The sequence below is a fragment of the Pseudophryne corroboree genome, chromosome 7 (genome assembly GCF_028390025.1).
Source record: "Pseudophryne corroboree isolate aPseCor3 chromosome 7, aPseCor3.hap2, whole genome shotgun sequence".
NCBI classification, from domain to species: Eukaryota; Metazoa; Chordata; class Amphibia; order Anura; family Myobatrachidae; genus Pseudophryne; species Pseudophryne corroboree.
Window position 1 is genome coordinate 368635036 of NC_086450.1, and position 13161 is coordinate 368648196.

At 42.3% G+C, this 13161-nt stretch overlaps 1 long non-coding RNA gene across 2 annotated transcripts in view; it reads left to right on the forward strand.

Annotated features, from left to right (window-relative positions):
• The first annotated feature begins 1451 nt into the window (after nt 1–1451).
• LOC134943720 (uncharacterized) overlaps nt 1452–13161 on the forward strand; it is a 39384-nt gene continuing 27674 nt past the window's right edge. For both annotated transcript variants that reach the window (XR_010181705.1, XR_010181706.1), the window contains exons 1-2: nt 1452–1577; nt 1730–1777. This is a non-coding gene — a long non-coding RNA (uncharacterized LOC134943720). The remainder of the gene's footprint in view (nt 1578–1729; nt 1778–13161) is intronic.

Consider the following 13161-nt stretch of genomic DNA (forward strand, 5'->3'; position numbering starts at 1 on the left):
CCTTATATAGAATCCGAGTCTCGCGATAGAATCCGAGCCTCGCGAGAATCCGACAGCGGGATGATGACGTTCGGGCGCGCTCGGGTTAACCGAGCATGGCGGGAAGATCCGAGTCGCTCGGACCCGTGTAAAAAAACCTGAAGTTCGGGCGGGTTCGGATTCCGAGGAACCGAACCCGCTCATCTCTAATTATAAGCACAGAATGCATTTATGTTACATATACACCTTATGCACACAGCCTGAAGTTTATTTTAGACAATATTTTTTATAACTTTGTGCATTAAACAAAGTGTGTGTACATTCACAAAAATCATTTATGTTTTATATACACCTTATACACACAGCCTAAAGGTCATTTAATACAATATTTTTAATAACTTTGTGTATTAAACAAAGTTTGTTTACATTGAGCCATCAAAAAACAAAGGTTTCACTATTTCACTCTCACTCAAAAAAGTCCGTATTTCGGAATATTCCGTATTTCGGTATATTTGGATATGGGATACTCAACCTGTATCTCTTATTTCTTGCCACTATGTATATGCACCACTGTTACCCTCATTCTGAGTTGTTCGCTCGCTAGCTGCTTTTAGCAGCAGTGCAAACATTAAGCCGCCGCCCTCTGGGAGTGTATCTTAGCTTAGCAGAAGTGCGACCGAAAGGATCGCAGAGCGGCTACAAAATAATTTTGTGCAGCTTCAGAGTAGCTCCAGACCTACTCCTAGCTAGCGATCACTACAGACTATTTAGTTCCTGTTTTGATGACACGAACATGCCCTGCGTTCGGCCAGCCATGCTTGTGTTACCCCAGGCACGCCTGTGTTTGTATCTGACACGCCTGCGTTTTTCCACACACTCCCCGAAAACGGTCAGTTACCTCCCAGAAACACCCACTTCCTGTCAATCACTCTGCGGCCAACAGTGCGACTGAAAAGCGTCGCTAGACCTTGTGTGAAACTGCATCGGCTGTTGTGAAAGTACGTCGGGCGTGTGCATTGCGCCCCATACTCATGCACAGAAGTGCCGTTTTTTTGCCTGATCGGTGCGCTGCGAATGAAAGCAGCTAGCGATCAACTCGGAATGACCACCTGTATTCCTGTCTGTAGATTTACTATACAGTTATGTATATATATATATATATATATATATATATATATATATATATATATTTATATATTAGAGATGCACGCCAGACCTTTTCTCGGGTTTTATGTTTTGGTGTTGGATCTGTATCTCCTTCATGTTCTGGATCTGTATTGATTTTGCCAAAACCGCACTTGTGTATTTTGGATCTGTATTTTTGTTTTTACATTCATAAAAGCAGCCAAAATCATAGATTTTGGTCTGTTTTTGTTCCTACAGCATTATTAACCTCACTAACATTAATGTCCACTCATTTCCATTTATTTTTGACCACCTCACACCTCACAATATTGTTTTCATCTACTTTAGGCCTAAAGGTTGCAGCGAGGTAGCTGGACGACTAAGCTAAGTGTAGCCCCACTTATCAGGGCGGGGGGATTTCCTAGTTCAGTTGGAGTGCCTCCACCCAAGCTGGTACACCCCGGCTTGCTTGGGTAAGCCGTTCCATGAAAGGATTGCAAGTAGATGTATATGTTAATATTGCCCAAATACTCCCAGTATGGGAGGTAGTAATTTGTCCTGTCCAACGTTCCTTACCTTACTGTCCCGGAAGCTTGACTTTTGTCCCTTTCTGTTATTCTCTTAGGGCACTCCTCGGCCTATCTCCCAGAATACAGAAGACCAACCACGGTAGGTAAGTTTGCTTTCTTTATATAGACTAAAAACTTACATATACAGTGAATGGTTACACCTGGCACTTTCCATATGATTATTCTTGTTACATATAATTCACCCTATATACCAACTCTACCACTATAACATTACCTTACAATTCAAATGCATGCAATACAAAAAAACAGATAGCTAGCTACACCATGGTCACTACCACCATGGACCCGGGATTTACTGGCTTACCCACTGCGCAGAAAAAATAATGACCACTGGGCTACTATTAGGGGAAAATTGTTCTTTTTTTCCCTATGACCACAGCACTAGCAGTAAGATCCCTGGGATAAAGGAATCTTGGGGTCTATCTCTTTCAGTTCGGTGATAATCCCAATCCCCTAGTAGGGGTGCGGAGCCGGGTAGTAGGTGATGATACAGACTTTGAAGCATAAGCCCATCCTCTGGTGTCAGACTGTCCTTTCACCGGTGAGCATGCAATCTGCCTTTTGGTGCTTAACCGCCAGCGGATTATCTGTCTTAGACGTTTCACTTTTGGGATCACCACCTTACCCCTAACTGTCCCGGCGGCTTGCCTCTTCCTAGGATGCCCTAAGTCCACTCACCCTGGCGATACAGGAGTCGTCGAACAGGATGAAGTAGTTCACACTGAGCCGAGGTTCTATGGACACAGCTTTCAATCTAGACCCTCAATTATCCGGTGTGGGGCCTTTCACTCAGTCTGTCTCTCCAGTGGAGCCGCAGTCCTCACCAGCTAAGAATCTCATCATCGTACCACACTCCCCCTATAAGCGATTGTTTATATAATCCTTTCACTGCAGCGGCGGGTACCTCGATCCACTCCTCTCCTATGCCATCGGAATCTCCCTGCGGTATCCTGGATAATGCATCCGCATCCAGGTTGTTAATCCCCGGTCGGTATTTGATGGTAAAGTCATAATTTGTTTAAGCAGCTAACCACCGGTGACCAGTAGCATCTAACTTGGCTGTAGTTTGGATGTAGGTGAGGGGGTTATTATCGGTCTGAACTACAAATGGGACTCCATACAGGTAATCGTGAAATTTCTCGCTAATGGCCCATTTTAGCACTAGAAATTCCAATTTATGGACCGGGTAGTTTTTTTCACTCCTAGATAAACCCCGGCTGACATAAGAAATGGGCCACAATTGCTGCTCCTGCACCTGATACAACACTCCCCCTAAACCTTCAAAAGATGCATCTATATGAACCTCATAGGGAAGATCAGGTTTTGCATAGGCTAGTACGGGTGATGTTGTTAAGCAGTCTTTCAATTTCTCTCTCCTTCTACAGTAGGAATGTGAATGCTACAATTTCTCTTGACAGGAGGATACCCACGGGATAATTCCGTTAATGGCTGAGTGACTTTGGAGTAATGGAGCAGGAATTTCCGATAGTAGCCACAGAACCTTAAGAAGGACCTCAGATCTTTGAGGTTATCCGGTCTGGGCCAATTCTTCACGGTGACCACCTTGTCTGGGTCGGTAGCTATCCCCTGTCTACTCACAATATGTCCTAAATATTTGACGGACGCCCGGCAGAATGTACATTTTTCAATGGACAGCTTCAGTCCTCGGGCCTGAAGCCGGTCTAGTACCTTTAGGAGACGCTCATTGGGCTCTTCCAGATCTTTTCCGAAGACAATGATGTCGTCTAGATACACCAGTACTTCACGGTAGCACATGTCCCCTACCGTTTGTTCCATTGTCCTCTGAAAGGTGGCAGGGGCGCCTTTAATACCTTGCGGCATTTTCAGGAATTCAAAGAATCCTATGGGGCATATAAAAGCAGTTTTAGCCCGGTCAGCCACACTCATGGGTATTTGGTAATATCCACAACGCAGGTCAAGTACCGAAAACCATTTACTTCCTTGTAGACAATCCAACGCTTCATCCACCTTCGGTACAGTGTACTGATCAGGCACCGTCCGACTATTTAACGTGCGGTAGTCAATACATAATCGGATTTCTCCACTCTTTTTGCGTGCTACCACAATAGGGGAAGCATAGGGACTCTGTGAATTGGCTATTACATTGTTCTCCAATAGACTGCGTAAGTGTGCCTGGACATCTTCAAAATCCACTGGCGCTAACCTCCGTGAGCGTTCTCGGAAAGGGGTGTCATCATTCAATGTAATATGATGTTCAACACCAGTGGCCGTCCCGAGATCCCAGTCACTGTGGAAAAAGCAGCCTTCCTCAACTGTAGCTGCTCAATCAATATCTGCTTACTTTCACTGGATATATCACTTCCCTGAAAACAGGACGCTATATCAAAGGTCTTATGTTGTCCATTGGCTCCCTGGGCCGGATTTCCACTCCTGCCCTCCGGGCAGCTCTCTAGCAGAAGGCATCGGTAATCCCCTTCTCCGTGCGGTTCACCCATATAACGCTTATTATCTTTATCCTGTTTTTCACACCAGCGGATAAGATTCTTGGACATTTGGGTATTAGTGCCCACAATTGCCAGAAGCTTCCCATTATCCCCTGGAGAATCAGGACAAACCAGGGCTATTAGAGGGACGCTCATTAGGGGTAATTAGTCCTGGTTCAATCGTAATCTGAGTGGTGATATATCCTAAGTACGGGTACTTCTGCTCACTCAGACCCCATACAGTAAGGCCACTAAGCGGATGAATGGGTATGTCTGACAAATGCTCACGATACCTGGACTCAAACACAATAGAGACCTGGGATCCGCTATCCATTAGGACATAACAATCATGGCCATTTATCATCGCTTTAACCAGTGGTGTCTGGCCCATTATGCTGTTTGGAATGGTGGTTGATCACTGGGCACTCCCCATTGCTCGGACGTTTATGATTGGGGAGCCTGTGCGGGGGTCACAGAGCTCCCGATGGGGTTTTCCAACGGTGCTGTTCTTCTCACAGATCCACTGTATTCCCCTCTCTGTGACCCATTACTGGGGCATTCAAATGACCTATGTCCTGGCTGCCCACAGCTGTAACATATAATGGGATTCCGACCTCCCCTGCTCCGACTTGTCCCTCGCCCGGTTCTTGTGTTCCAATATTGCAGGGGCTCAGCCTGGGTTTGCAGGGCAATCAACTGATCAATTTTTTTATTCTGCTCTTCAATTAACTTCAATAATCTTTCATCCATCGGTGGAGGAGTGACTGCTGGCATCACATCTTTGACCTTTTTTATATTCCTCTCCTGAGTTTCAATCTGAACCTCCTCCAGCTTAACTTCTTTTACCAGGTCCGTCAGAGTAGGAGGCGGCCCAGTCGCTCGGGTACATCTAAGTCTCTGCGCCACAGGATTAGTGGTCAATGCTCCTTTTAGCACCTGTCTCATCTGGCTCGCATCAACTGAGCCCTTATCTATACCCCCTTTGTCTACAATCTTATATATCAATCTATCCACCCGATAGATATAGTGGGTCAGTGTCTCTCCTGGCTCTTGATATGTATGGGTTAATCTAGCCATTAAATCACTCATCTCCTCTAGGGTTCCAAAGGAGAAATTGAGGGCCTCAATGTAATCTTTGAGAGTAGCGTTCAACTTGCTCCTCCAGGTGGCCTGTACTACTCCCATGGCAGGCCCCCGTAGGCTTTCCACTATTCGTAGTTTTTTTATATGCTCGGGGCACTGCCACTCCTCAGAATACTGGACCGCTGCCTCCCTCCATGTGTCGTAACTCTCTTCTCCTGCCGGTACAGGCGTGATTCCGGAGAATATTCTTAACCGTCGATAGCCACCTTCGTAATGCCATCTTTCCATCTGACTAACCATCTTATCTACTACGGCATCGACTCCTGTCCCGATAGTTCTATCCTTGTTCCAAGGACATATAGCTCCCCCACTAGTGGAGTGAAAGCCATCCCCTGTGGATGGAAGGGTATCTCAGTGATCCTCTTCGGATGTGGCCTCCTCTTCCCCACTATCTCTCCCTTCGGGCCACACCAACTGTATCTTCCGCCCGGGAAGCCCCTCGATAATGACCATACTTGGTAAGAGTGTTTGGTCCAATGGGTTCCGATTACTAACCAGTATAGCAAACGTGTCACCAGCTACTCCTTTTCACCAATAGAAAAAGATATTAGCGCTTAATGGTCACAAAGTGCAAAGGTGTGTCACAATTAAATCACAATTTATTATACGAGTAAAAATTGTAAAAAGCAATACATATTGGTGGTTAATACCACATAAAACACTTAAATGAAAGAAATTGTGTAACTCCCAATAGTATGTTATCCTTATGGAAAGTTTGGCAAAAAATGGACCTGTTCCTATATGAGTCCCCTTGGTTAATAAGGTTCAATGTCCTATTCGTGGATTGAATAGTTACCACCAACGTGTCTCGAGGCAATTAGGCGAATCTGCGTCCGCAAAGTGCTGTTCCTCGGCGGATGGTAAATGATGGCTTTCCACGATGGAATAGGAATGTCCTTATATCCGATGGAAATTTTCGACGGAGACTTGGTCCAGGTCCAAAGATTCCAAGAGATGTGGGAGTATACACAAGCAGGAAGGTCTCACCGACGCGTTTCGTTGTATACAAACAACTTTTTCAAGGTGCTGGAAGTCCTGCTAGATAGTGGTTTATATACCCTACCAATATGGTTGCTCATTAGCATGTGTGATTGATTGTGACCACCTATTAGCATTAAATGACCAAATAATGACAGACATTGGAGGTATAGTGTATTAATAATTAATGATTATACAGATACATATTTTATAAGTAGTTTTGCTTAAAATTGAATAACATTATTTAATATTGTTATAATAAAAGCCAGTTACATGACCACTGATGAGTAATTCCAAGTTGAAATTCCGGAAAACCTGGAATGATAATTGAAAGCTAATAAACTAAAAATATTAGCAAGAGAAGTGGAATATGTTCCATAGTTTCCACTCGTAACTGAAGCTCGGGGAACGCCCCCCTCCTCCGCCCTACACCCCGCGAAAATTGAACCAGAAGCGTGGTGATGACGTGACGGGTCCACAACCTATTAACTCCCTGTGCGTGTAGACGCGGGCAGTACACAAGTACCGTCACGTCATACGTCCGCGCCTCGGGAAACGAGGTGTGTGGCGGTTATCATAGTGACGTACTGACGTCACCAGCACGCTGCCGGGGACGCGGTAACTAGCACCAAAATGTCCCCGGAAGTCTCGTTGTTAATGCACGTCATTACGCTAGGTTGCCATGGCGACGGTCTGCAACAAGCATCGCCAGGACAACCTGCTATCAGCCGTCTACTTCTGTATTAGTATAGTGGGAATTAAGAAATACACTATTTAGTTGATATAATGGAACTCACTTAAATCAATCTCCAATAATACAGCAACTGGCTTAGATTAAGGCATATTTTGTTACATATCCGAAAAAAAGAAAGAGATAAACACTATGTCATTAAAAAGTAATAATAGTAAAACAAAATGACAATATAAAACGATTAATATAAAACAGTATATATTTGTGTCTCATCAGACACCACTGTATTCTCTTTCAATAATATTCTAACAGTTTGGTCTGTAATATTGCAGCAACTGTGTATAATTTAATAAACAATACATACATAGAGATAACTGTATATATAATAATAAAATAAGGATGTGTTCAGAAATAATAAAATGATTTTTTATTTTTATATAAAAAATAATAAAAAACCAATGAAAAATGTGAAATGGACACTCGTCCCCATTAAGGTAATCTTCTATAGAGAACAAACTGTCTATACACATCACCTTGCTATTAATTATTAACTCCAGAATGCAACCAATCATTAATTTGCATGAAATACTTGAATGGGAGTTGGGAAGGAGGGAATGGGAGGGAGGGAGGGGATTTTGGAGGATGTAGGTAGATCGGGGGAGGAAAATATGGATAAAAATGGGGCACCCGGGAGAGTCGACATTATAGTATGGAATTAAGCTCCACCGCCTCATTCAATCCAGATGGATGAATGGTATCCAACCTATACATCCAATACAGTTCTTGTTTGCAGAGTGTTTTGTAACGATCCCCTCCTCTTTTGGTCATTATAATATGTTCAATTGCTATTAAGCCAAGAGAACTGGGGTCACCACCGTGTTTGTCCCTAAAATGTCGAGAGACACTGTGGGTGGGTAATTTATTAATAATATTGCGACGGTGTTCCATAAAGCGAACCTTAATGCTCCGAGTGGTACGTCCCACATACTTCTGATTACAACCACAAGTGAGGAGGTAAATTATATAGTTTGTGTCACAGTTCATAAAGCTAACCAGACTATATTTTTCTCCATTATCAACGGTAATATGAGTGGTTCTTCTAGGGATATGTTTGCATGTTGTGCATTTGGTGGCCCCACAACGATAAAAACCTTTTGGTCTGGTGGGTAACCAAATGTCTTGTGTTGTACCCTCTTGTGGGGATATAGGTATCTCTTTCAGAAAACTAGGTGCAAGAATATTCTTGAATGAACGTTTTTTCTTAAAAATAAATTTGGGTTTTAAAGGTAAGTATGCTCTAAGTATATTATCTTGACTTAATATACCAAAGTTTTTTGAAATTATTTTCTTAATTTGCATACTATCCCTATTAAATGTAGATATAAAAGCTAAGTTGTCCTGTTGGTCATTGGAAAAATCTGACCTGGTCTTATTAATATTTTTACTTTTAATGTTATCTTTTTTTTCATTTTCAACAGTTGGTTCCCTTGGGCAAAGTAAATTGTCTCTATCTAGGTCGGCCACTTCTCTCATGGTTCTCTCTAATGGGGACCGTGGATAACCTCTTAGAGTGAATGCTTCTACCATAGATTCTGCTTGTTCTATATAGTTTGCCTTATCTGTACAATTTCGCCGAAGGCGTAGGAACTGTCCTCTAGGGATGTTCCTCTTCCACGGGGGATAGTGGGCGCTGCGGTAGTGCAGGTAGGAGTTGGTGGAAACCTCCTTGATATAGTTTGAAGTATAAATCCTGCCTTCTCTGGCTTCTAGAGTTATATCCAAAAAATTAATGGTGAAAGGGTGATAAGTGTGAGTGAACTGTAAATTAAAATGGTTGGAATTAAGACTAGAAACAAATTGTTGTGCTGAAGTGTAATCCCCATCCCAAATAATAAAAAGATCGTCAATATAACGGCCATAGAGGACCAGACTCGCGCCAAAGTCTCCACCCCACACATGGATGTCCTCGAACACACCCATGTACAGGTTGGCATAACTGGGCGCAAATCTGGTCCCCATGGCCGTTCCCATCACCTGTAAATGATAAGTGTCCAAAAATAGGAAATAGTTGTGTTGGAGAATAAAGGAAATAGCATCCAACAGAAAAATCCCGTGTCTCGCTGTGAGGTCACCATCAGCATTTAATCTAGTAGCTATAGCCTCACGACCCAAGTCGTGTGGAATATTGGTATATAGGCTTTGTACATCAAGGGTCATAAAGGCGTATGTCTCTTTCCAAACAAAGCCCTGTAACAGTTGGAGAAAGTGTGTTGTGTCTTTGATGTGTGACCTCAAAGTCGAGACACGGGGCTGTAAAAAAGTCAACGTAAAAGGATAAATTGGAAGAAAGGGAACCTATACCAGAAATAATAGGGCGCCCGGGAGGTGAAACAAGGGACTATTTCCTATTTTTGGACACTTATTATTTACAGGTGATGGGAACGGCCATGGGGACCAGATTTGCGCCCAGTTATGCCAACCTGTACATGGGTGTGTTCGAGGACATCCATGTGTGGGGTGGAGACTTTGGCGCGAGTCTGGTCCTCTATGGCCGTTATATTGACGATCTTTTTATTATTTGGGATGGGGATTACACTTCAGCACAACAATTTGTTTCTAGTCTTAATTCCAACCATTTTAATTTACAGTTCACTCACACTTATCACCCTTTCACCATTAATTTTTTGGATATAACTCTAGAAGCCAGAGAAGGCAGGATTTATACTTCAAACTATATCAAGGAGGTTTCCACCAACTCCTACCTGCACTACCGCAGCGCCCACTATCCCCCGTGGAATAGGAACATCCCTAGAGGACAGTTCCTATGCCTTCGGCGAAATTGTACAGATAAGGCAAAATATATAGAACAAGCAGAATCTATGGTAGAAGCATTCACTCTAAGAGGTTATCCACGGTCCCCATTAGAGAGAACCATGAGAGAAGTGGCCGACCTAGATAGAGACAATTTACTTTGCCCAAGGGAACCAACTGTTGAAAATGAAAATAAAGATAACATTAAAAGTAAAAATATTAATAAGACCAGGTCAGATTTTTCCAATGACCAACAGGACAACTTAGCTTTTATATCTACATTTAATAGGGATAGTATGCAAATTAAGAAAATAATTTCAAAAAACTTTGGTATATTAAGTCAAGATAATATACTTAGAGCATACTTACCTTTAAAACCCAAATTTATTTTTAAGAAAAAACGTTCATTCAAGAATATTCTTGCACCTAGTTTTCTGAAAGAGATACCTATATCCCCACAAGAGGGTACAACACAAGACATTTGGTTACCCACCAGACCAAAAGGTTTTTATCGTTGTGGGGCCACCAAATGCACAACATGCAAACATATCCCTAGAAGAACCACTCATATTACCGTTGATAATGGAGAAAAATATAGTCTGGTTAGCTTTATGAACTGTGACACAAACTATATAATTTACCTCCTCACTTGTGGTTGTAATCAGAAGTATGTGGGACGTACCACTCGGAGCATTAAGGTTCGCTTTATGGAACACCGTCGCAATATTATTAATAAATTACCCACCCACAGTGTCTCTCGACATTTTAGGGACAAACACGGTGGTGACCCCAGTTCTCTTGGCTTAATAGCAATTGAACATATTATAATGACCAAAAGAGGAGGGGATCGTTACAAAACACTCTGCAAACAAGAACTGTATTGGATGTATAGGTTGGATACCATTCATCCATCTGGATTGAATGAGGCGGTGGAGCTTAATTCCATACTATAATGTCGACTCTCCCGGGTGCCCCATTTTTATCCATATTTTCCTCCCCCGATCTACCTACATCCTCCAAAATCCCCTCCCTCCCTCCCATTCCCTCCTTCCCAACTCCCATTCAAGTATTTCATGCAAATTAATGATTGGTTGCATTCTGGAGTTAATAATTAATAGCAAGGTGATGTGTATAGACAGTTTGTTCTCTATAGAAGATTACCTTAATGGGGACGAGTGTCCATTTCACAATTTTCATTGGTTTTTTATTATTTTTTATATAAAAATAAAAAATCATTTTATTATTTCTGAACACATCCTTATTTTATTATTATATATACAGTTATCTCTATGTATGTATTGTTTATTAAATTATACACAGTTGCTGCAATATTACAGACCAAACTGTTAGAATATTATTGAAAGAGAATACAGTGGTGTCTGATGAGACACAAATATATACTGTTTTATATTAATCGTTTTATATTGTCATTTTGTTTTACTATTATTACTTTTTAATGACATAGTGTTTATCTCTTTCTTTTTTTCGGATATGTAACAAAATATGCCTTAATCTAAGCCAGTTGCTGTATTATTGGAGATTGATTTAAGTGAGTTCCATTATATCAACTAAATAGTGTATTTCTTAATTCCCACTATACTAATACAGAAGTAGACGGCTGATAGCAGGTTGTCCTGGCGACGCTTGTTGCAGACCGTCGCCATGGCAACCTAGCGTAATGACGTGCATTAACAACGAGACTTCCGGGGACATTTTGGTGCTAGTTACCGCGTCCCCGGCAGCGTGCTGGTGACGTCAGTACGTCACTATGATAACCGCCACACACCTCGTTTCACGAGGCGCGGACGTATGACGTGACGGTACTTGTGTACTGCCCGCGTCTACACGCACAGGGAGTTAATAGGTTGGGGACCCGTCACGTCATCACCACGCTTCTGGTTCAATTTTCGCGGGGTGTAGGGCGGAGGAGGGGGGCGTTCCCCGAGCTTCAGTTACGAGTGGAAACTATGGAACATATTCCACTTCTCTTGCTAATATTTTTAGTTTATTAGCTTTCAATTATCATTCCAGGTTTTCCGGAATTTCAACTTGGAATTACTCATCAGTGGTCATGTAACTGGCTTTTATTATAACAATATTAAATAATGTTATTCAATTTTAAGCAAAACTACTTATAAAATATGTATCTGTATAATCATTAATTATTAATACACTATACCTCCAATGTCTGTCATTATTTGGTCATTTAATGCTAATAGGTGGTCACAATCAATCACACATGCTAATGAGCAACCATATTGGTAGGGTATATAAACCACTATCTAGCAGGACTTCCAGCACCTTGAAAAAGTTGTTTGTATACAACGAAACGCGTCGGTGAGACCTTCCTGCTTGTGTATACTCCCACATCTCTTGGAATCTTTGGACCTGGACCAAGTCTCCGTCGAAAATTTCCATCGGATATAAGGACATTCCTATTCCATCGTGGAAAGCCATCATTTACCATCCGCCGAGGAACAGCACTTTGCGGACGCAGATTCGCCTAATTGCCTCGAGACACGTTGGTGGTAACTATTCAATCCACGAATAGGACATTGAACCTTATTAACCAAGGGGACTCATATAGGAACAGGTCCATTTTTTGCCAAACTTTCCATAAGGATAACATACTATTGGGAGTTACACAATTTCTTTCATTTAAGTGTTTTATGTGGTATTAACCACCAATATGTATTGCTTTTTACAATTTTTACTCGTATAATAAATTGTGATTTAATTGTGACACACCTTTGCACTTTGTGACCATTAAGCGCTAATATCTTTTTCTATTGTTTATATCATTAGGGGTCTGACCAACCCCTGTTTATATACAGCTGCTGTGGTGAACCTCGCATCAAGCGCCTGGGAGTAGTAATACCTTAGGGTATTTCTTTTTCAATTTTCTGTACTCCTTTTCACCGCTCTACCACACATGGTTGACTAACTCCATACGGTGCTTTTAGTACTAGATCGTCACTGACTACGGACAGGGGTCCTCCCAGTCCGAAACTGCATAAAGGTTCCACTCCTTTCTCCCTACACCAATGGTAAACATCCGCAGGGGTTACTTCTTCCATGTTTCTCTGTGATTATAGCCAGAAGATCCTTGAGTCACCTCCCTGGACGATCTCAGCAGTGCCTCCAAATGTAGCCCCACCTCTCAGGGCGGGGGGATTTCCTAGTTCAGTTAGAGTGCCTCCACCCAAGCTGGTACACCCCGGCTCGCTTGGGTAAGCTGTTCCGTGAAAGGATTGCGGGTAGATGTATATGTTAATATTGCCCAAATACTCCCAGTATGGGAGGTAGTAATTTGTCCTGTCCAACGTTCCTTACCTTACTGTCCCGGAAGCTTGACTTTTGTCCCTTTCTGTTATTCTCT